The sequence below is a fragment of the Mus musculus genome, chromosome 12, assembly GCF_000001635.26.
Source record: "Mus musculus strain C57BL/6J chromosome 12, GRCm38.p6 C57BL/6J".
Taxonomy (NCBI): Eukaryota; Metazoa; Chordata; class Mammalia; order Rodentia; family Muridae; genus Mus; species Mus musculus.
Genome location: NC_000078.6, coordinates 27,593,333 through 27,616,838, shown reverse-complemented (window position 1 = coordinate 27,616,838; position 23,506 = coordinate 27,593,333). Strand labels below are relative to the sequence as shown.

Sequence of the window (23,506 nt, the reverse complement as noted above, 5' to 3'; positions counted from 1 at the left end):
GTGCTGTTAGTGGCTGGCCACATGAACACAGAAGCATGGGTTATTTCCAGCAGGACCACAATTTTTCTGTCCCACTGTTTTTAACTCAGTGTTATGACTAGGTGGCCTATATGCATAATAATAAGATATACAAATATAATATAATCTATTTTGTAAGTACAACAGTGAGTTTTAAGTGATACATGTTCAAGTATCACACATTTACTTTATTTTGCAGTATTAGGCTGTGAGGTCAGAGACCTCGGGAATTAAGATTTGACTTAGTGAAGAAAGGTCTTCAGAAAGAGGAAAGTCTTGCCTCCTGCCAGTCAGGGAAGGCTCTGAGCTCTTTGGAATGTGTTAACATTCCTTCCAAGAAGCCCTCTCTGCTCCTGTCCCAAAACTACATAGGCAATTCAATAATCAGAAAAAAGATCTTTTGTTAATACACTGGACACATTCCAGGTGGTCAGTGCCTCTGGGTCAGAAGTTAATGGCAGTTAATCTAGTTAGTATTTTAAATTTAGTTTTATTTCTAGGGATGTTTTGTTCCCTTGTGTGTCTGTGTATCGTCTGTGTGTGTGTGTGTGTGTGTGTGTGTGTGTGTGTGTGTGTAGGGGAGAAGATGGCATTGGATCTCCTGGATCTAGAGTTACAAAAGGTTGTGAGCCACCATATGGGTGCTGGGAATTGAGCCAAAGCAAACCAGTGTCCTTAACTACTGAGCAGTCTCTCCAGCTTCCAGCCAATGCGTCTCTATACAAATAGCAACATGGCTAAAACTTTCAGTGTCTCTGTGATATTTATATAAACAACGACAGAATAAACTTGCATGCACCTGTGTTTATTTTATAGAGACTAGCATATATTATGACAGATAATAAAGTCATAACTACAGCTACACAAAAAGGATTGCTATACAAGAGTGGATGATGGAGAGAAATCTCGTGATCTTTGGTGACAGGTCAGTAGGCCTTTTCTCCATTTTCACATCCAGAGAAAAACATGTGATGTTTCAGTTAACTGGGTGTGAAAGGACCTGCAGCTTTGTAAAAGGCCCAGAATATCACCTCAGTGATCATTATAAGCTTTCAGAACTTACATTTCACACGTCAGCATTCTCCTTATTCTGTGATGCCATCAGGACAATGTGTGTTTTTTGTTTTTTGTTTTTTGTTTTTCCTATCAAGGCCTCAAGGTGTGTCAGTGAATACTAATAACTCAAAACTTGAATTCCAGATCCTCTTTTTACAAATGGCCAGGAAGGTATTAAAACAATTTTCTAAGGAAGCCTCAGTGTCCTTAGAAAGCACCTTGGAAGTACCTATGAAGGCCAAGGGCAGTTCTTCACTGTGTATTTGACATACCAGAGAAGACCCTGATAATCTTTCTGCCAGACCTCTGCACACATATGCAAACAACTATCATTAATGTTTTAAGTTGCATTATGCACTGGAGACACATCTCAGTAGCTCAGGTACCTGAGTTTGATCTTAGAATCCCGAAAGAAAGCTAGGAGTGGTGGAATGTGCCTATAACCCCTGCACTAGGGAAGTGTAGAGTTAGAGAGAGTCCTGGATCTCTTTGGCCAGCCAGTATAGCCTGTTTGATAATTCTTGGGTCAGTGAGGGGCCTTGTCTCAAAACAGAAGGTAAATAGTGCTTGGGGAGGGTCACTCAAGGTTGTCCTCTGGCCTCCATCCATGTGTGCATGCACATGAACATGAAAACAAAGATGTATAGGAACATATAAATACAAACAAAACATCATGAAATCTATTTGAATTATTATATGAATTTGGAATGGTCAGCTAAATTTTAGAGAGAGTCGTGAATTAAGAGTTTTTCAGTTACTTAACTATGGGTAAGGTATGTTGCATAAGGACCCTGTCATTATGGAGGGAAAGTCCAAAGGTATATAAGGACCTATATATTATGGGCTGCCTGGGAGTGAGGAAATCATGGTCTGGGTGGGATCCACCAAACACACTCAGATCTCGGGCTGGAGGTTCCACAGAAAAGAAAAAAACTAAACTGATAAAAGTAAATTTATCTTCTGATTTTTACCTAAGAACCATCTTCCATGTAACACAAGCCATCTGAGATTAACCATAGGACTCATAACCATTTAGCAACAGGGATAGGGAATTTCCAACCCAGAGAGAACAGGAATAACATAACAGAAGGTCAAAGATCAGGGGCAGGGGACAGCTGCAGAGGGTAGACAGACTGTGTCTGTTGTGGAGGTCTGACTCACAGGGGGACAGCAGAGTGGTGGGGGTGGGCAAGGACCAGAAAGAGACCATACTGACCACATCAGACAGGAGGAGCAGGTAGCATCACATAGGAGGAGCCCAAAGAGCTTAAAGTGAAACTTTCCCTTTTTTTTTTTTTTGTCAAGAAGTTGGAAATGAAGAAGAGATCAGGACATAGGGAGAAAGACCTTCCAAGCCACAATTACCTAGTAGCATTCATTATTGAATTTCAAGTCTTGGCTACATAGAGTCCTAGTTATAAGGGGCTGGTATGTAAACTGTAGCAGCCCAGCATCAACCCACTAGATAACAGCAGAAATCTACCCCTGTCTGCAGACATCGCCTTATGTCACTGAAGGAAGCCCACAGAATTGCGGCAAAGAGATGCTTCACCTCTCCTGGGCTGTGCAGCTTCTGTGAATGGGCTATGTCTCCTTCCTTTTTATATCCCTGAAGCCCAATAGGGTTCACTTCAATCCTCTTTTCTCAATGTACATTTGTCAGTTGATTGAACAAGATAATGAATGGAGAAAGGAACAGGACACAGGAAAATGTGTGCTCTCTACACACCAGAGAGACTCCTTACCAAAGGCCATGGTGCATTCTCTGTATGGCTTGCATTGAGCTGGGAGGACCCAATTTAGCACAATGCAATAATAATCCTAAATCTGCAGGACCTTACAGGTGGAGCTGTGAAGCATGGACTTTTTCCACATTAAGAGTTGATGTGTAGGGACGTAAGATGAAATGCCCGACAGTAGGGAGAGATAACTTATAGAGCCTACCTCCAGCAAGTAGACAGAGCATCAAATGAGGGAGAGGGAGGCCATTCCCCAGTCACAACTCTGACCCATACTTGTTTCTGTCTGAAAGAATTACAGGGATGGAACTGAAGAGGAGCCTTAAGAAAAGAAGGTCCAGCAATAGGCCCAAAGTAGGATCCAGCTCAAGGGGATGTCCCAGGGTCTGATACTATTACTGAGGCTATGGAGTGCTCACAAAAAGAGGGACCTTGCATGACCACACTCCAGAAGACCCAACAAGCAGCTGAAAGAGCCAGATGCAGATATTCACACCCAACCAACAGACAGAAGCAGCTGATCCCTGTTGTTGAATTAGGAAAGGCTGAAAGAAGTTGAGGACCTGTAGGAGGACCAGCAGTCTCAATTAATCTGGACCCCCGAGATCTCTCAAATACTGGATCACCAAACAGGCAGCATACACCAGCTGATATGAGGCCCTCAACACATATACATTAGAGGACTTCCAGGTCTGTGTTCATTCAGAGATGATGCACCTAACCCTCAAGAGACTGAAGGCCCCAGGAAGTTTTGAGGTCAGTTGGACAGGGGGTGGGGTGGGGAGGAGGTATGGGATGTGGAACAGTTAGAGGTTGGACAAGGGGGGGGGGCTGGGGCATAAAATATGAAATGTAAAAAATTAATTAATTAATTAATTTTAAAAAGAGAGTTGATGTCTAACTCTCCAAGCCAAGGGTGTGCCTCTGGGTTTAGAAGACCCCTAAGGACATTCTCACAGCTATCACAAGTAACATTTGCTTCCATATTTGATGTGCTCTGTGCATCTAGGACAGGGCGGATCTTCATGCTTCCAGTGCCAAGCAACACATTGCTCTGCAGTATGTCACTCTGATGGATGTGGCCTGCTCTTTGCAGCCGGGCATTGTGTAAGCCAAAAAAGTTACTGTCCCCATGAAAAATGAATGAAACATTCATGTGTGCTGCTGTGAGTTATCAAATCAGTCTCCACATGCTATCAAAACAGATTGCATTCCAAGGAGATGTTCTCAACCCTAAGAATGTTCTCATGTGCACAGTCTATGCAGCACCGCAGGAAGTTTTGAAAGTGTGCAGAATGGCCCTGGAAATCTAGACCAGCTGGTGAGGTGCTTGCATCGTCCTTAGTCTCCAGAACCTGCAGGGGAAAAACAAAAAGAAGCTAGGCACAGTAGCACATGCTTGTAATCTCAGTACTGGGGAGATGGAGAGAAATAGATCACTGCATATTATAGGTCGGATACTCAGAGTTCTTGTGGAGTTTCAGTCTGGCAAGATGATCTCTTGATAAAGCAAGGTGGACAATTCTAAGAAATGGAAGGTGGGAAACAAAACCCTGTCTTCTAGCCTCAGGATGTACCCCCCATACACATGTGTATGTGTATGTACACTCATCCACAGATTTACCTGCACATATATAAACAAATACACACATACATGCATAAATTGATTTACATTCTTCAGTGGAGATTAGCAAAATCAATTGGCTTTGTCACTGTTTTACTGCTGTAAAGAGACTACATAACCAAGATGATTCTTATAAAAGAAAGCATTTAATTGGGGCTTGCTTACATTTCCAATAGGTTATTCCACTATCATCATGGAGAGAGTATGGCAGCACACATGTCACTGGAGCAACAGCAGAGAACTATATTCTAATCTGCAGGCAGATAAATAGATATAGATAGATAGATAGATAGATAGATAGATAGATAGATAGATAGATAGATAGATAGAGATAGATAGACAGATAGATAGATGATAGATAGATGATAGATAGATAGATAGATAGATAGATAGATAGATAGATAGATGATAGATAGATAGATAGATAGATAGATAGATAGATAGATAGTAGATAGATGATAGATAGATAGATAGATAGATAGATAGATAGATAGATAGATAGATAGATAGTAGATAGATAGATAGATAGATAGATAGATAGATAGATAGATAGATAGATAGATATGCTGGGCCTGGCATGTGCTTTGAACCCTTCAACCTGTTCCCAGCTGTACACTTCCTCTAGTGAAGCCACACCTACTCCAAAAAGACCATACCTTCTAATCTTTCTAATAGTGCCATTCCCTAGTAACCAAGCATTAAGATATTTGAACCAATGGGGGCCATTCTTATCTAAACTACCCCATCATTTTCAATGAATTACCAAATAAAAGCACGCTATGTCAAGCATGGGGCTGTCTGTGCCTCATCCCCCAACAGAGGGTGTTGACTCCTGTGTCCAGCTCCTTGTTTTATGAATCAATGCTATTATGCCCTTAAGTGCTACAATTATTTTCCAACAGTTCAATTCAAACAGCATTGATGAACATTGGTTTTAAACACAGCAATCATGAAAATGCAAGTTGCCACTCCTTTGCCTAACGTGCTTATTGGTTTTGTCATAGTGAAGTCTGAAGTTCTGAAAATAATATCAGAATGTTTCCGTCTTGCCCTGGACTTGGGATGTAACACCTGCATCATCGGTCCATAAGGACTCACATGGTTCCTAATCCACAGCCCTCCTTTGCATGGGGCCTGGATCACCTCCTCAGCACTTTTCTCCCCAGGAGCTTCCCGTGCAGGGGCCACCTCATCAATGCCCCCACTTTCTCAGGCTTCTGTTCCCTGTGGTCAATCAAGGTCTGAAAATAGCAGATGGAAAATGCTAGAATTAAATAATTATTAAGTTTTATTCAATAAACATTCTATCTTAATAGTTATTGTTCATAATCCACTTGTCTAACTTATAAACTAAATGTTATCATAACTGTGAACCACAAGGGAAGGTACTATCATACAGACAGAGAACCATCTGAGGCTCCTGGAGTCTGTCACTGGCCTCAGAATGTGTCATCCTTGAGTAAGGGCAGGATTGTAGTCCTTCTAGCTTGTCCTTCCAGTGACATGACCTTGGCCTTTTCCTGATGACCCCAGCTTTCTTTATTCTGCCCCAAACTAAACTCTCTTAGAGATGATACGTTAAGCTACTTAATCTCAAAATGCCTGATTTTATTGGTTTCCCAGCACACTATAAGCCCACCGAGGGTCGAGAACATGGACTTTAGAATGAGTCTGTTCAGTATGAGAAAGATGCATGCTACTGCTGCCATTCAAACGAAGATGGAAGTGCTTTGACTTTTGCAATGGACTGTGAGTAGCCTTCAGGTAAGAGGGCCAGCATCGTGAGTGTAAATGGTTCACATAAACTACTTCTCCAGGGCTGGAGAAGCTTAGACGTTGACACACTGAGAATTAGGAATAGATGACCTTACAATATACCATTAGCATCCCCCAGGGCAGTTAACTCTAGAGAGAGATGGGGACATAGGAAACAACATGCTTCACTCTACTTCATCTGTGTGTGTCGGGTAGGGGGGCAGTCATTAGTTTCAGCCCTTGACAGAAGTTATTCTAAATAATTGAGACATAGTTTTTATGATGGTTTGTATATGCTCAGCCCAGAGAGTGGCAGTATTAGAAGGTATGCCCCGGTTGGAGTAGGTGTGTCTCTGTGGGTATGAGCTTTAAGGCCCTCATCCTAGCAGACTGGAATCCCATGTTCTCTTACAAGCTTTCCAATGAAGATGCTTCTCTTGCACAATGCCTACCTAGATGCTGCCATATTCCCACCTTGATAATAATGAACTGAAACTTTGAACCTGTAAGCCAGTCCCAATTAAACACTGTCCTTATAAGAGTTCACTTGGTCATGGTGTCTGTTCACAGCAGTAAAACCCTAAGACAGTTTCTTTGCCACCATCCTAAATTGCTGGCTTCCTTCCCCTGTGACAGTAGGTATGGGACCCTGAGCTGAGCCCAAGTGCAATGGTAAGGCCGCAGAGTCTCCAGCTGTTTCCTGACTGTAACTATTTCTCCTCTTTTTATGGGGCTTTCTCCCATAAAATCTTGCTTCAAGAATCTCCAAAATCACCACTGCCACCTGTCACAAGACCTTGAGCTAGCGCCTCTGAAAGCATCCTCCATTCAAGCATTAAGTTGTGTGTTTGCTGAGACACTCCAGTCACACAGGCTCTGTCCTCGACGTTCTGAGCCTTCTACAAGACCATGATGATAATAAATATAAAATATATATTTTAAAGTAACAGAGAAATTGCATTGCAAAGCAGTTTTGTCTTTCAAAGTTATTTGAAGAAATCTTAAATCTAAGCTATCCTAACTGCAATGCCACATCCAATATCCTCATAGCATCACCCTTCTTCAAACACTGAAGCTCTATAGCAACTTAGAACTCACCCATAAAAGGGCACCAATGTATAACCATAGGTTGTTCTAACAAAACTGTCTAAATGCTTTTGGTGACCCACTTAGCAACATACACTTCTAAATAACCCTCTTTTAAGATGGAAAACAATGTCAGATGTAGTGGCATATGCCTGCAATTCCAGCACCTAAGACATACAATGTGCATTATTATATTTACATTGTGATACACTGCTTAAGCTTTCTGAAAGCAAGATCTGGATGAGTAGACCCACTACTCTGAGTGCATATCTGAGTATGTTTGCCTCAGGGCTCCTTCCAAGGCCCTTTGTCTTGTGTTAGACTACCCCCCATCCTGAATGTGTTATACAGAGAGAGAAAAACAGAAAGTAACTAATAGAAATTTAAAACATTACAACCTTGAGAGCAGCTAGATTGTAACCCATTTGTAACATATTACTCTTTGTTATTCTATAATATAAAGTTCCCTGTAGTGTCGGGGAGAAACTCATGCCCAAATACAAACTGGGAACTCCAGCAGGCTGCTTCATTTTCTCCAGTCAGTTTCTGCTGTATGCTGCAAGCCCTCAACTTGATGGTGTCTCCTTTGTTTATTCTCTCAGGGAGATTGTCCCAATCATGCTGGAAAGCCCAGTTGAATGATGGTTTGCCTGGCTATCTGCTGCTTTTGTCTGCCTGCTACTCACCGTTTGTTTGTTTGTTTAATTTTGTTTGCTTCACATTTAATAAGCCTCTTCATTCAAAACTGAAAGTCTGCCTGTGACCTATAGCACCTCATTCTCTGGGCTATGCAAAACAGGAAGATGAAGAGAATTGTCTTGATCCGAAGACATTCTGGGCTGTGAAGTGAGTACCAGATAGCCTGGGAGGGGGTGGAAAATAATGGCCACTGTCATCTGTTTTAAAGGGAAGAAGAGGGAGAGGTGAGGGAGGGAGATGAGAGATGACAGTAGGCTAACTGCTTTTCTTGTTGCTATGATAAAAATACCTGACCAAAGCAACATAAGAAAAAAGTTTATTTTAGTTCGAGGTTTGATAAGGGCGACCTGGTGGGAGACATGGAAGTATTAAGTCTTCAGCTTGCTTTCTCCTTTTTCTTTAGTTCTGGACTCTAGCGTACTCCTTGGTGGGTTACAAAACCTTAGTTAACCTGGAAACATTCTCAGAGGATATCCATGATGATTCTAAATCTTGTTGAGTTGAAAATGAAGATGAACCATCCTGGGAAGGGAATGTGGTATATGAAGGAAGCAGAGTGGGCAACAGAGGTACATCCAGACAAACCAATCACCAGGCAGGAAGGAGAGGGAAGCCTTTGATTCAAAGGCGAACAAGTGAGCCCACAGCTACCTCAAAATTAATACCATATTGTATAGACTTTTCAACACATGTCACATTGATAATGCAGCAGAGGACATTGGCGATAATTGAAAATGTGGAACATATAGTTGGACAGAGAAGAGCAGTTCTTTGTCTGAGATAAATGTAGGATCCTGTAGCCCAATATAAAAAGAAAGCTAGGTGCAAAATCCTCAGAACAGTCACTACTGCAGCAAAGGAATCGATTTGCTAAGCTGTAATTGTTTTTATATTTACAATCTCGTCTATAAATTAAGGTTTAGTGCACTAATTACACTGTGTATTCCAGGACCTGGGAGTGCTGGGCTCACTCACTCCACAGCTGGCAGATGGCATAGAGCAGATGATTCTCCTGTGGGGAGCTATGGAGCTCTATGGAGAGAGAGATAATTATATGCAGTACTTCTTAGCTGTTCTCCTGACCATATTTATGGTTCTAGCCCAAGTATGCCTGCGTTGTACCCTCTTAGAAAACGTTGTATTTCCTATTATCTGTTTTTATAGAATGTATTTTCATCATTACACAGAAATTCAGGTATATTATTAGAAAACACAATGAGAATGTTTCTATTAACTGATCTATTAACTGATTGACCCTATGTGTCTTTCGGGTAAATTTCTTGTTCTAACGATTTCTCTTTACTCAGAAACTTATAAAGAAACTTCTGAGCAGCAGAACCCAGACTGTAGACCAGAGTAAGATCACTGCTCAGATCCGGTGGGAGGATATGGGGATGAGATGTTAGCACTAATGCAAAGGATAAAATCTCTTTTAAGACTGGGGAGGTCAATGGTGGCCCAGTATGACATACAGAGTCCTTCATTGGTATTTCCAAAATGCATAGTAAATTCCAATTCTTCTCTGGACAGGATGCCCTCTTACAGATGGAATTAGGACCAGTATCTTGCTAGATGTGTGAACTGGCCCCAAAAGCAAAGAGCTTGCATATACAAAGAAAGCCTGATTCATTCTCATATTATATGGCCCCTTACAGAACACAAGATTGGTGACATGAAGAACATAATAATTCTCAAGGGGTTCTGTTTCAGCTTTAGTACATTTATATATCTATGTTTTGGGCATTCATAGTGTTAATGGTGATATCCCAGCAGATTTAGATAACAGGAGAGCAAACCACATCTGAGTGTGTGGCTAGAATTCCTGTGATCATGCCTAGCTTGTTGAGGCCAGGACAACTGATGTAGGAGTGAAAGCTGGGTACATGGCCTGTTTTACCCTCAGGCTTCCTGGTCACTTTGTATTCTACACATTTTACTATGGAAATTTAATTGAAATAATTAACATTGTAAATAAAAATATTTTTAAAGTTTAATTGCAATAGGGATACTTCAAATAATGCCCGTTCTTGTAGACTCATAAAAAAAATTGTCATTTGAAAACACTTTTCTAAAAAAAAAAAAAAAAGTGTCAAACAAGCTTAAATCATGAATTTTACTAAAGTTAATCTGTTTTTAAATATATGAAATGTTTTCACTGCTCTACAGGATGCTATCCAGTTTGATCAGCAATATTTATATAAGATGCTGTCTTCTCTCCAGTGGGCATTGTTGGTTTCTTTGCCAAAAATCAGGTGGGCTTGAGTGTAGACCCCTAATTCTAGTCCATCATTCAATGTGTCTATTTTTATGCCAGTGTGATACTATAGCTTTGTAGAATAACTTGAAACCTGGAATGGTGATACTTCCGCACTGGTTTTATTTTCTGGGATTGTTCATTCTGAACTTTTGTGTTTCAGTATGAAGTGTTAAGATAACTTTTCCAATTTCTGTGCAGAGTTCCACTGGAATTTTGATAAGGCTTTCTTTGAATCTGTTGGTTGCTTTTTTGTAAGATGACCATTTTCACAATATTAACCTTAATCATAAAAAATGGCTATGTGAATATTAATATCATATTTTTATCATGTATAAATGTTTTTATTTTTCTTATAGAGTAAAATTATAGAACTACATTTGTGTTCATCTGCTGTGTGTTGCTGTGTTAAAATCCTGTCTGTCCAAATGCAATTTATGGAAGTAAAGCTTTGTTTGGCTTAAAGGTTGTGATCCACCATAGCAGGAACCTGCAGGTAGGAACTGAAGCGGAAGTCACAGAAGAATGCTACCTATTGGTTTGCTCCCATTGGCTTGCTCAGTTACCGTTCTTATACACTTCAGGCCCACTTACCTAGGCATGGCAGGCCCTCAGTAGGCTGGACACTTCTATACTAATTAACAATTAAGAAAATGTCTCAAAGGCATAGCCAGAGGCCAGTCTGATTAAGGAAATTCTTCATTTATGATTCCCTCTTTCCAAGTTGACAGATGAAGCTAACTATGACACTATGAGTCCTAATATATGCTCCCAGTAACAATATAACTGAAGGCTCAACAATAATGAACACATATCTTCATTGTATTCCTCGACTAGAAGGGGAAGGATTATAGCTTCTTCTGCATAGGAACATCGATGTAATTAAAGAGTTAGGAAATGACTCTACTTGTACTTTCTCAGAGCTCAGCATTTATAGGTGGCTTTTTAAGTGTTCTTTGTTTATTTTTACCTTACAGGTATGAGTGTTTGTCCACATATGTGTATGTGCACCACATGTATTCAGTACTTCAGAGTCCCGAAGAGGATGTCAGATTCCCTGAAACTGGAGTTACAGATGTTTGGGAAACACCATGGGGGTTTGAGGAACTGAACGTAGGTCCTGTGTAAGAACAGTCAGTGCTCTTAATCTCTGGGAAATTATTTCTTAAAGTTAAAACTCATTTGTATCAATAAGTAATAAAGTTAGAATATAGGTACTTTTCATATTTGGATATGAAATACCAACCAAAAGAAAAGAGGGTAAAATTTGGAATATGTCTGTCCACATCATGACTCTGACAAACTGAAAAAAAAATTGAAAGAAGAAAATTGAAAGAATTGAGAATTTCTCTAGACTGTTGACTTCATAGGCATCTGTGGTTCCTTGACTCTGTTGTTTCTCACCATAGTGAGGCACAGCATCACAGAAAACATGTGGTAGAGCAAGAGGAAGAGAGAGCAAAGCAAAGGTTGGGGGAAAGTCAACCTTTAATTGCATGCCCGTGCCAGTGACATATACCTACCTGCTTCTAACCATCCCCAAAGCAAAACCACACTTTTATTACATCAGCCATAGATTATCATATCAACTAAGTCATAGAGCCCTTTTGATCCAGTTATCTTTCAAAAATCTTACTTTGCACATTTCAAGGGGAGCTTTAGTTGAATGAGTTGGGAATTGGGAGACATTTGATACATAAACCGTAGGATTCTTTCCCTGGCTACTAAAGGCTAAAGTCTACCTCATAATTGAAAAAGCAAGCACTTTATCTCCAGGTGTCCCCAAAGTCCCAGTAAGTCCATCATGCCTCAAAAGTCTGAATTCAGAGTTTCCACAGAGACTTAAGGCAAACACTTAACTGTGAGCCCCTGCAAAAATCGAAATACAGATTGTAGACTGACTTCCATCATGGCACAAAGCCAGCCTATTACCAAAGAGAAGAACAGACACCAGGGAAGGATTTGAGCAAAGCAAGAACTCAGCAGGGCAAACATCAGTTCCTACAGCTCTGTGTCTAGCATCTGGAACATGTGGTCTTTTGATGTAATCCTCCAAAGGCTTGGGCAGCTACATTCCTGTGGTCTAGTTGGTAGCAGCCCATGTGACCACTGCCTTGGCCAGGAGCTACCCACTAGCTCTGGCTTTCCTTGGCAGGCATTCATGTTCCTGGCGTCTCTCACTTACTTCCTGGATGCTCCATTGCAACTTTGGCTTCCCTCTCACAGCTTCACACATTGCCATGAAGGAGCTCACATTGCCTGACAGCTCAGGCCTTCCTTAGAAATATAAGTGGAAGCCTCTTTGACCCCATAATTCTTGCATCCTTCATGCCTGCAAAATAAACAGTACATGAACAATGCCAAGATCTGTTGCCAGCCCTAACAGTATTCAGTCCCATTTGGATCACAGCTGCAGGCCTCTGAGTAGCTGGAAAGTTTAGCCTTGTTGGAAAGAATCTGAATGGAAATAAATTATATGGAAATAAAGTCCAAAGACAATTTTCTAGACCATCCCATGTGATCAGGATACCCTGGGACTCCTTTCTCAAAAGGAGTTTACACTCTTGAGCCTGCCATAGATACCTTTTAGTTGACACCTGAGATATGTTCGAAGTATTCCTCTTACCTGAGTTTAAAGGACTCAGCTACTTCTAGGAATGCAGCAATGAATTGGTTGGTGGTTAAAGAGCTTTCTCTGCAGAAGCAAGCCCTTAGTTCTGATTCCTAGAGGCCATGTAAATTCCAGCTGGGTTGCTCATAATTCTAGCCTTGAAATGAAGAGAAAGAGAATCCCCATAGTGAGCTGGATGAGAAGACTAGATATACTGATGAGTTATAGTATTGCTTGAGAGATTCTGACACAATAAAATGTGGGACAGGATGATTCCTGACATCAACTCCAGGCTTCCATATGTGTACATGCACACACACACACACACACACACACACACACACACGAAAAGAAAAGAAGCAAAAATTACTTAGCTGTTTTTTAATGGAACTAAAGCCACACTTCCCTTTGCCATGTCTCCTTTCAATCAAATGATCCCTTTCTTGTCAAAATACAAGCTTTTCAAATTCTACTGAGTCACATTTTATGCCCAGTCCTGACTGTGAATTTGGCTAAAAGCAGCCAGCAGTAACTGTGCCACAGTTACTCACACATTAGTCTGCTGTTTGCCCACACATTAGTCTGCTGCAGAGCCTCTAGGCATGAGTGAAATTGAGGTAGATTCTTTACCCTCATGTAAGTTGAACAACCCCAATCCTCAGTCCACACTATGACAAACCACCTGAAAGAAGCAACTTAAAGAAGGAAGAATGGTTTGCTCAGGCATGAAGTTTCAGAGAGCCTGCTTTGGGTCTGAAATCGCCTGGTTCTCTCTGTTCTTCATCACAGTGTGGCAAAGCAAAACTACTCATCTCATTGTAGACAAGGTGGGGAAGGGGTGGGGTCGCCATATACTCTTCAAGGACACCCCATAGTGACCTACTTCCTCCAACTCCTCCCACTTCTAGTTCTATCAGCTTCTCAATAATGGCTACATATTATTAGTTCATTCACATTTTAACCCACTAGCTAGGTGAGGGATTCTATGGTCAAATCATTTCCCAAATATGTACCTCCAGACACTGCATTTGGGACTAAGCCTTCAATACTTTCATATTAGTACTCTGAAATGTAAGCATGGCTGACTCATAAAAATTAAATGTGTGGGGTTTTTAAATAAGACTTGCATTGGTCATAGTGTCTGTTCACAGCAGTAAATCCGTAACTAAGACAACAAGGATGATATAATCATAGACATCAGTTCTTTTTCAAACACTGGAATGATGGGGCTGGAGAGAGAGCTAAGTAGTTATAATTACTCCCTGTTCTTTAAAAGAACCAGAGTTCAGTTCCTAGTATTCCTGTCAGGAAGCTCACAACTGCCTGTAATTCCAGAGGATATAATGGCTTTCTGCCCTCTGCAGACAGCTTTACATACACACATGCACACATGCAGACACAGATATATACATAATAAAAATAAAATGTAACCAAGGAAAACAAAACCATTTAGGCGAGTAGAACTTTTAAGGCCTCCAGGGGAGCTGGCCACCCCATGTGTGGATCTTCACTCCTTTGATTTCATGGACAAAGGGTAACAATTTGACATAGATTCCACACTTGGGATTTTCTTCTGAGTTGTCATCTATCACAAAGCCCCAAAAGTCCACAAGAATGGTTACTTGGACTCTGAAATAAGAGTCTGTGAAGATTCAAGGCCCATCTTTAGTCATGTATTCTATGCTTATTAAGTGTTTAAACAAACATTAATTAGTATAATTATTTATTTTTTATCTACCTTAACTATCTTGAATAAGAAGTCAAAAATCATTGTTGTGAGGCTAATTTCTTATAAGTGCTAATCTGATTAAATCTAAGCACTACAAGTGAAGGGTGGTCTGTATCACTGGGAAAGGCTCATTATTCCAAAATGGTAGGTGACTAGGAGAGGGGGTTTTGGTCACACAAAATTTCCCCAAAGTACATGTTGGGGATCAAATTACCTGCAGACTTATATTCTTCAACGTCACTCTCACGAGCACTGCTGCAATCTGTAAAAATATTAATCAAAAACAATGGCCATTGATTTAATCAGGAAGGAAATTTGAGGAGGGAGATCTTATGTCACATAGCAGTATTGTGTCAGATGTCTATGTACATGAGTGTATCCTGGTCTACCCAGAGATGATGATCCAGGTAGAATCATGGGGTCTGGTCCAGAAACACCACAGGGAAAGAACATGGTTCCATACACCAAATATTGTTTTTTAAAGGTAAATACAGTAGAGTGTGCTGTGTGCCTTTCTTGCACGTATGTAGGAATGTGTATTTCTTTTCTGCTGTTCTAATTTAGACAGGAGTCTGTAGACAATATCTTGCTCCCATCTGCATTGGACTCCTCTGTAACTCTGCTGGAGATAAGTTTCTGATGATCTACGACTAAAAGAGCAACGTTTAGACATGGGGCCAAATGGGAAGAAAACATGTCACTGCTGGGACTCTGTGAGAGGTTAGAAATGGTGAGGAAAGAAAAGAGATGAGCCAAGAAGCCTCAGAAGCTGCACTCATGAACAATTCTATGAGTGGAAGTGGACAAGATGAGAAGGGTGCTAAGGGGTAGGAGTGGGTAGAAAGGTAATCCTACACTGAGAAATTTACAGCCTCAGGTTCCATGTAACCACCTTGAGAAGACTGGAAAAGGAGCACAGGCTCCTCTTAGATCTAGTGTGGAAGACAGACAGGAACAGTGAGAACCACTTGTGTCCTGAAACCTGGATCAAGTTGTTACAAAATGAAGCCTTATTGACTATGAATCTCCTAGTAGGGTAGAGTTACATGGGGACTGAAAACTCAGTGTAGGACTCCAGTGTGAAGATCACCTTGACAGGGCCATTTGGGTGGAAGTTGAAGAACACATGCTCCTGGAATGGGCTCAGATGGTGATGAAGAAGAGTGCGTGAGCAGAAAGGTGGGATGTGCAGAGGAGACTGCAAGATGGAAGCTGGGCTTTGTTTTATTATTCTGACATGGGTTACTAAGGAAAGAACAATCAAGTTCACATCTGAGTGGAGACAGAGTGATGGATGTGACACGGATCCCAGAAAGAAACTAATCAACTCAACGCTTAGAATGAGAGAAAGCTTTGTGGAGCAGAGAGAGTGCACACTAGTTTTTCTAGTTAGTCTGACCAAATACCTCTCAAACAATTGAAGGGAGAAAGAGTTTATAACAGGGATAGAGTGCACTTGTTTGTATAAAAAACGCAACAAGAAATGGGATCCTGCTGTACGGAATGAGTATCCAAATGTTTTAGGGCAATTTCTTCCTTTCAGAAAACTAGCTTGAATGGGTGGAACAACAATATGAACTAACCAGTACCTCCCGGAGCTCGTGTCTCTAGCTGCATATGTATCAGAAGATGGCCTAGTCGGCCATCAGTGGAAAGAGAGGCCCATTGGTCTTGCAAACTTTATGTGCCTCAGTACAGGGGAATGCCAGGGCCAAGAAGTGGGAGTGGGTGGGTAGGGGAGTGGGAGGGAGGGTATGGGGGACTTTTGGGATAGCATTGGAAATGTAAATGAAGAAAATACCTAATTAAAATTTTTAAAAAACTAGCTTGAGTAAAATTGACCTAAAATAATTGATCTCTCTCTCTCTCTCTCTCTCTCTCTCTCTCTCTCTCTCTCTCTCTCTCTCTCTCTCTCTCTCTCTCTCTCTCTCTCTCCAAAACAGGCCTAGATCTGAAACAAGGAAAGAGTGTCTCAGGAAGGCATACCAAACCACATTATTTGAACCAACATTAGAAAGTAAGAAAAGAAAGCTATTTTAAAAATTCATAGTGTTTACATACATGGTTTTAAAATGGATGCATTGGCTTCTTGTAAGTTCAAGATTGAAATTCAAAAATAAATGTCCACATAAGCAAGTTTTCAAATGGGACTTTTGTGTTATGTCCTGATCAAACAAAGTTTGTCTGCCTTCAAGTTCACTTAAGTTAATAACGTACTGTGTAAATAACTCGGTTGGAGAGAGAAGAGCAAATTTGAAATCTTTAGGAGAAAAAGCAGCATTTGAAAACCACAAGCACGCTGTTCTTTCTTTTCTTTTTCCCTAATTGTCATTGGAAGTTTGTTTGGCTGTTTAAGGTGTTCCCCGAGGAGAATCTGTCACTGTAATCAGATACTGAAATAAGACACTCTATCACATAGGGGTACAGTTAGTGTGTGATAATTCAAAAGAAAACGATAAATAAATTGATAAATAAATTTTGTCCTTTACTGTGATGAAATATAAGCAAGACTCAGCAAGCCGGAGGCTTCGCTTTCTGGCTGCCAACGGGTGATTTTGATAGGCTATTCTGGGGAAAGGGAATTCAAGAGGAAAATAACTGCAATATTGACAATTTATTTTTGACTAGAGTTTTCTCTGTTTTCTAAACTTTTTGTAAGTGAATCGATCCTTACACAGATGTACTAGAATGCTTGGTTTGCCTGTACTATTGTTACTATGGTAAAAAAAAAAATATATGTTTAAAAGCACCCACATTTGAATCAAAACAGATCAAAACTTTTTATAAATTCTTTTCTCTTGGTGCAACCAAACAATTAACGTTTCAGAAAGATGCTTTGAAGGTCCTGGCTGTGGTCCCTGTCTGTCCAGTGATTGGAAGAAACCCTGGCTTTTAGTGGGGGTGAGCACCCCCTGGTGGATGGAGGAAGCAGCTGGATGGTCCAGCGAAGATGACAAGACAGGGGAGGATGGTTTTGCTCACTCATTCACCACACACGCCACGCGCTGAGGAGATGTCTTTAAGGAGGCTCCACTGTTATACTTAAAATTTGAAGCTGCGGGTTGAATGGCAGCGCGTGGCATCTATCTTGATGTGAAGTCTTGGGTTCCCAGCATGAAATACAGACTTCTCACTGGAGTTCGGAGATCTGTCAGTATGAAAACCTGGCTGAGTATATGGACCTCTGATGAACCCTTAGAGGGAAGGCAGAGAGTTGTCCTGACTTCCTCAGAGTATTTCGTGGGGTCCCCAAGTCAGAGACTATGATACTCACAGACAGGGACTTGGAGAATGCAGTCCTCCATGCATATGCTCTGCTAGGGTGCACATTTAATACACTCTGTAGCACTGATTTTACTCACACACGGCCAGGATATTTAGACCGTACCTTACCTCGTCCGCACTATTATACAGGTGGGAACTGAAGTTTGCACAGAACACAGTATCCCTGGGGACCACACTGAACCGGGACAGAGAGAGCCTGCAGAGCTCACTCAACTGCATAACCAGTGGGTCTCTGTCAGATCTGTCTAGCCCATGCAAAAGAACTCACAACTTTCTTTGAGAATCTTGTACTTTAAAATGCTATAGGATCTTTGTTTCCAGTGATAGCCATTGTGAAAAAGTCAGTGCACATCACAAGGGACTCTCTCCCTTTATGTTTTTTTCTAAGGTCTCAAGGATGAACCTACAGCAGGCTTCGGGACCTTTAGGCAGTTGCTCTGCCACCAAGATGTGTACTTAGGAGTAGTCCTCGGTCCTTACCTTTTACTATGGAGTCCCACTAAACCATCAGTTCTGGCCTTGAATTCCATTTGTAGTCCAGAAACACTTTGAACACAAGATCCTCCTGTCTCAGCCTCCTCACTACCTGGGATTAGAAGCACCTTTTTAAGCCTGGCAATGTGGCAGGCATTCCCCTCTCCATTTGTTAATCAGGTAGTGAAACTTACCAGCTCAAGGCTCTGCTCAGAATCCAGAGTTTGCTTTGAAATCAGAAGTGTCTGAATGTAGTTTCCACACAACCCACAGCACCTGCCTGGGACAGAGTCACAGCCGGCTTCACTGTGACAAGAAAGAGCTTGCTTGCTCTTAGGCAAAGGGGGCAGTCCTTGCAATTGGTGCCATTTGAGACAGGATTAAAAGGGAGAGCCAGAAGCCTCCAGGAGGAATGTTTCTCCTCTAAAGCAACAATCTGCCTCACTCTAAGGGAGCCCCGGGCTAGGATTTGGGAAAGGGCAAGGGCCCCATCTGCCATTTAGCATGAAATGTGCTTGTAGATGATGCTGTCTCGGTGAAGCTCTGGACAAGTTTGATTTTACTCCGAGAGGAAAAGTAAAGCGTTGAACCCAGAGTACCGACTGTTCAGGAGAGGCAGCCCGTTTGCTTTTAGAATATGTTCATCATCGTCAAACGTGAAAATTCCCCATTTGTATGTAGAGTGATGCAGGCTCTCTGAAATAGCAGGCAGGAAGAAATGAGCCCCATACCGAAAGACTTCTGTAAACCCCCAATTTTCTTACATCCCTTAGACAAGCATCCTGGAGGCACACACTGAGACTCCCAGGTTCTTTTTGTTCCCCCAAGACAAAGAATTTCACCAGGAACACCCCCTAAAACAGTAAAACTAGAGACCATTTATTAGGAAACTGAGAACAGGGGTAGATGGCTGAGCAGGAGAAAGGCACCCACGGAAAGGCTCTGGGCCAGCAGGCTTTTCTTTACATAGCTCCTGCTCCTGTTTTCTCCTCTGTCTGCATGGCACAAGCTTTGGCACGAGCTGTCTGCTGCATGTGGCAGGAAAGGTTTGCTAGTCATTTTGTCAATGAGGTTCTTTTAATAAGCCTGTCTCTCCAGATTTCTACTCCTTCTGAAGATGAGAGACATCTAGAAAGAGATCCGTGTACCTGCTGCAGACAACATGAAGTGAGTGCAGAAGCTGTGGACAGGCAGGTGAATGCCAAGGCTTTAGGCAGGCAGTGATCAGGGGGTGAATGTAAAGGCTTTGGATAGGCAGGCAGTGAGGAGACTATGGCTCTGCCCAGTGTGACTAGAGCCCTGGGGCACGCTCTTCTGGTTTTTTTTTTTAACATGTTCCTGTGGGGACCCTGAATTATCTCATGTTTGTGCCAGCCTTTAGGATGCCTCCACATCTCCAAAGGATTACAAAGCCATCTTCTAAAACAGACTTTTAATGCACATCCTTCCTTGGTAGCTACACTGAGCTACAGGTCCTTACCTGTCATGTATTCCTTAGGAAAACACATCTTTTTTTCTGACACTATCCTAAATGAAAAGCCAGCCTGGGGAGGATTACTATGTATAAAGTGGTTGAAAGTCCTTTTTGACTTTCAAATCAAGATAAACTAAATAAAACCTTGCCAAAGTCAAAATAAGACTAAGCATAGTAATGGGATACCAGGCTGCATAATACTTGACGTTGCCTCTCATGAAGAAGCACATGACATTCCAAAGCAGCGCTGCAAAGAGAATTTGCATCTATCCCTACAGTACCTACATGTTCTCCTGATGGTCACAGAAACCCTCAGGTTAGGACTGAACTGAAAATGTACGGTTGAAGGCCTCCACACTTTCTTAGACTCTCTCTCTCTCCCTCTCGTTCTCTCTCACTCTCTCTCTCACCTCTCATTCTCTCCCTCTCCCCTCCCTGTCTGACTAACTTGTACATATGATACAGTGGAAATGGCTCAGTGATAATCAGGTGCCAGGGACACACTGGTGATGTCTAGTGAGTGACAGGCTCATGGCGCATCAGTCATACTATGAGGATCCCAACAATCAGAGACACCACTCTCAGAAGAATTTGCATTTCTGAAAAAAAAAATACCCATAAGAACTTTGCTGACAATATTCTCTGTCTCCCAGAGTGCTAGATGTGGGTGTACTTGGAAGAATAAAGGGACTAGTGAGCCCTGAAAGCAACGGTCTGGGACAACCAGGAAGGGGAAGTTCAGAGGTGGGAGAAGAAAGATGATTCAGGAAAGAGAGGGCTGGGGGTAACAAGGGAGAGGCAGAAAAGTCGAAAGGAAGCTTGAGGAAGTAAGGGAAATTCCTGAGAACCAAGGCCTTCTGGCTCCCAAACAAACCATTCAGGAGCAGCCAGAGACTGTCCTGCTACCTTTTATCTGCAACTGATAAAATAGGAATGAACATCAGACCAAGCTTCCTCGGGTACCACATTCCCCAACAACAGGCCCTGTGAATGAGCATCAGACCAAGCATGTTCATGCCAGTTTCTAATCAATGTCTGCTCAGAGTCAGATGAGTGGGACTTGGCAAATCTGTGGCTTACAGGCTCAACCCTGCAATCTGACCACACTGCAGTAATAGCCATGGGGATGCTGGTGTGTGTTAGAATGGTGGCCTTAGGTGATCACTATGTTTCCAGACATCAGGGGGCCCAGGGAAGACCAACCCACAGAGCGCACATGGAGCCATCTCAGCTCTCTGTCTGTCCATGGGACACAGTGGGCCCATCGACATGTGCCAAGTTCACCCCTTTTGATCTGCTGCCATGGGGTTGATCACCCTGGAGCTGAATGGAATGTTGATGAGCTGCCCTCCACCCCTTTTGCTAGTTAGCCAGGCCACTTTGATCCCCACAGAAGCAGCCTTTTCCTCTTGTCCCTCATTCTGCAGGTGTGTGCTCTGCCCTGAGATATTTACACAAAGAGCACTTCTGCACACAGACCCAAAGGCATCTGTATGGAATTGTCAGAGAGAACCCCCACCCAATGCCAAGCTCCATGGAAATGGAACACAACTGCACTCGCCTTTTTCTGCATCCCTTTTTATTGAAATTGGATTTTTTTCTTTCATAATATATCCGGATTACAGTTTCCCCTCCTCTACTCCTCCCGATTCCTCCCCACTTCCCCTCTCATCCAGATCAACTCCCTCTCTGCCTCTCATTAGAAACTAAACAGGCTTCTACGAGATCATTAAAATAAAATGATAAACATCAAAATAATAAACAAAACAAACTGAACAAAACCAATAAACAGAAGGAAAAGAGCCCAAGAGGAGGCACAAAAAGAGAGATTCGCTCATTCCTAAACTCAGAAAGTTCATAAAAGAGTAAACTGGATATGTGTCTGTGTGTTTGTGAGTGTATGTCTATATATACTCCTAAATATGCATATATATGTGCTTGTGTGTGCGTGTGTGTGTACAAAGAGAAAAGAAAATATGTAAATGAAAATAAAATTAAAATTAAACAGAAAAAATTAAAGAAAAGGAAAAAGAAAAATTCCTGATATGACATCATGATACAAATATAAGCAACCTCCAAGGTGGCCACTGAGTTCATTTCCTATTGGCCAGCTACTGCTGCACACAGCCTACCCTTGAGAGTAGTTTGTTCCCCCAGTGAGAATATCTTGGAGAAGACTACAATTTCATTCGGTGTTTCTAAGCCCTCACCTGAAGCTGTCCTTCTGTTTTTAGATTATCAGTAGTTACGGTAATACATACCAACCTGAAGCAAAAAAAAAAGGGGGGGGTCATCACTGCTTTTGCCATGTGTGCAAAGCACCCAGGAAAGAGTATAGAATGAAATGAACCTTTGGGTGAGAAGATTAAGAGAATCGGATTGAATTAACATGCCAGTGTACAACCTCTAGGACTAAAATGTCCATCAAGGAGAAGGCTTCAGGGTGAAATATTCTTGAGCTTTTTGTTCTTTTTTTGTTGTTTTTGTTTTTGAGACAGGGTTTCTCTGTGTACCCCTGGCTGTCCTGATATTCACTCTGTAGACCAGGCTGACCTCGAACTCAGAGATCCGCCTGCCTCTGCCTCCCAAGTGCTGGGATTAAAGGCGTGTGCCACCACTGCCCGGCATGAGCTTTTAATTATAATAAACATACATTACCTTCAAAGTTTATATGATTTATGATTTAAGGCAATACCTCTCATTAGCTGCTTACTCTATGTATATTTTTCAGTTTGTTACATAGGTATTGCCATTTATTATTAGAGTGTGTTAAAATGTAGGAGTATTTTAAAATAAACTCGGTGTTGATAAAAACATCCATCTTAAACCAAAACTAAATGTCTTTGGGATTACCAATTCTAAGACACAAAAAGAATAAAAGTTAGAAAAATGATCAAAGCCTAGCAAACAGATTCCAGAAAAAAAGAGCATGGAACGTTCTAGAAATTTATGGAAGGTGCCATTCTTGAGGACAAGCAGGATCCAGATGAACAGGGTCCAGTCCCTGCCTTGGAAACCTTCAAAGGAAAAGCAAAAATGTCCATAGAGGACCAAGGCAGAGGACATTTTGTGGGCCTTTGAGCATTTTCATTTTCCCTTTCTAGTTTTAAATGCAGAGATCCCTATCCTAATCCAAACTCATTCTGCTGTGCTTCAGTGCAGCTTCTCCCAACTGCCTAGCCATTAAGTTAGCATCTGCTGGTCAATACCATTCAAAGGAGTTTCTTCTTCAGTTCTTGAATTCAGTTCAGCTCTCTGCAGAAAGGGCCATTTGACTGATGAAAGACCCAAGGGAAAGCTTTTCAGCAGAAACGCCCCCAACCCACAGCTTAACATTCCACACAGGGGTTGCCAGACAAGGACAATCTGAGAGCAGCTGGCTCTTGTGTCCACTCCTTCCCCACAGTGAGCCACATTGCCCAGAGGAAGCCAGCTTAACTCCCCCACCCCTACCCTTGCATCTGTGGCTCCTCCAAACTCTTAATGTCACTGGTGATTCCTCCTAGGAAAGCAAACCTAAAACCATTTCCTGATCAAAGGTTAACAATACATGTTTCCCTATCCTTCCCAACTTTTACTTCATCAAACTGGTCTTACTGCCAATGAACAAAAGTAGGAGAGTATGTGTACATGGGAGCAGATTCACTCCACACCCTAAGCCCAACTCTTCCCGTCCCTTACAGAAGATCAGCTTGCATCATG

General features: G+C 41.8%; 1 long non-coding RNA gene across 4 annotated transcripts; it reads right to left on the bottom strand.

Annotated features, from left to right (window-relative positions):
• Positions 1-623: 623 nt before the first annotated feature.
• On the bottom strand, positions 624-18,640 carry Gm4166. 4 transcript variants are annotated; one of them, XR_872616.1, is made up of 5 exons: positions 18,525-18,632; positions 18,337-18,442; positions 14,786-14,833; positions 12,858-12,999; positions 3,706-4,168 (listed from the first exon to the last, which is right to left on the bottom strand). It is a non-coding gene; the product is annotated as a predicted gene 4166 (long non-coding RNA). The 4 variants fall into 4 exon arrangements; XR_381387.2 differs by lacking the exon at positions 18,337-18,442 and having other exon boundaries at positions 624-4,168; positions 18,525-18,640; XR_872614.1 differs by lacking the exons at positions 3,706-4,168; positions 18,337-18,442 and adding an exon at positions 8,277-8,499.
• Positions 18,641-23,506: the final 4,866 nt, after the last annotated feature.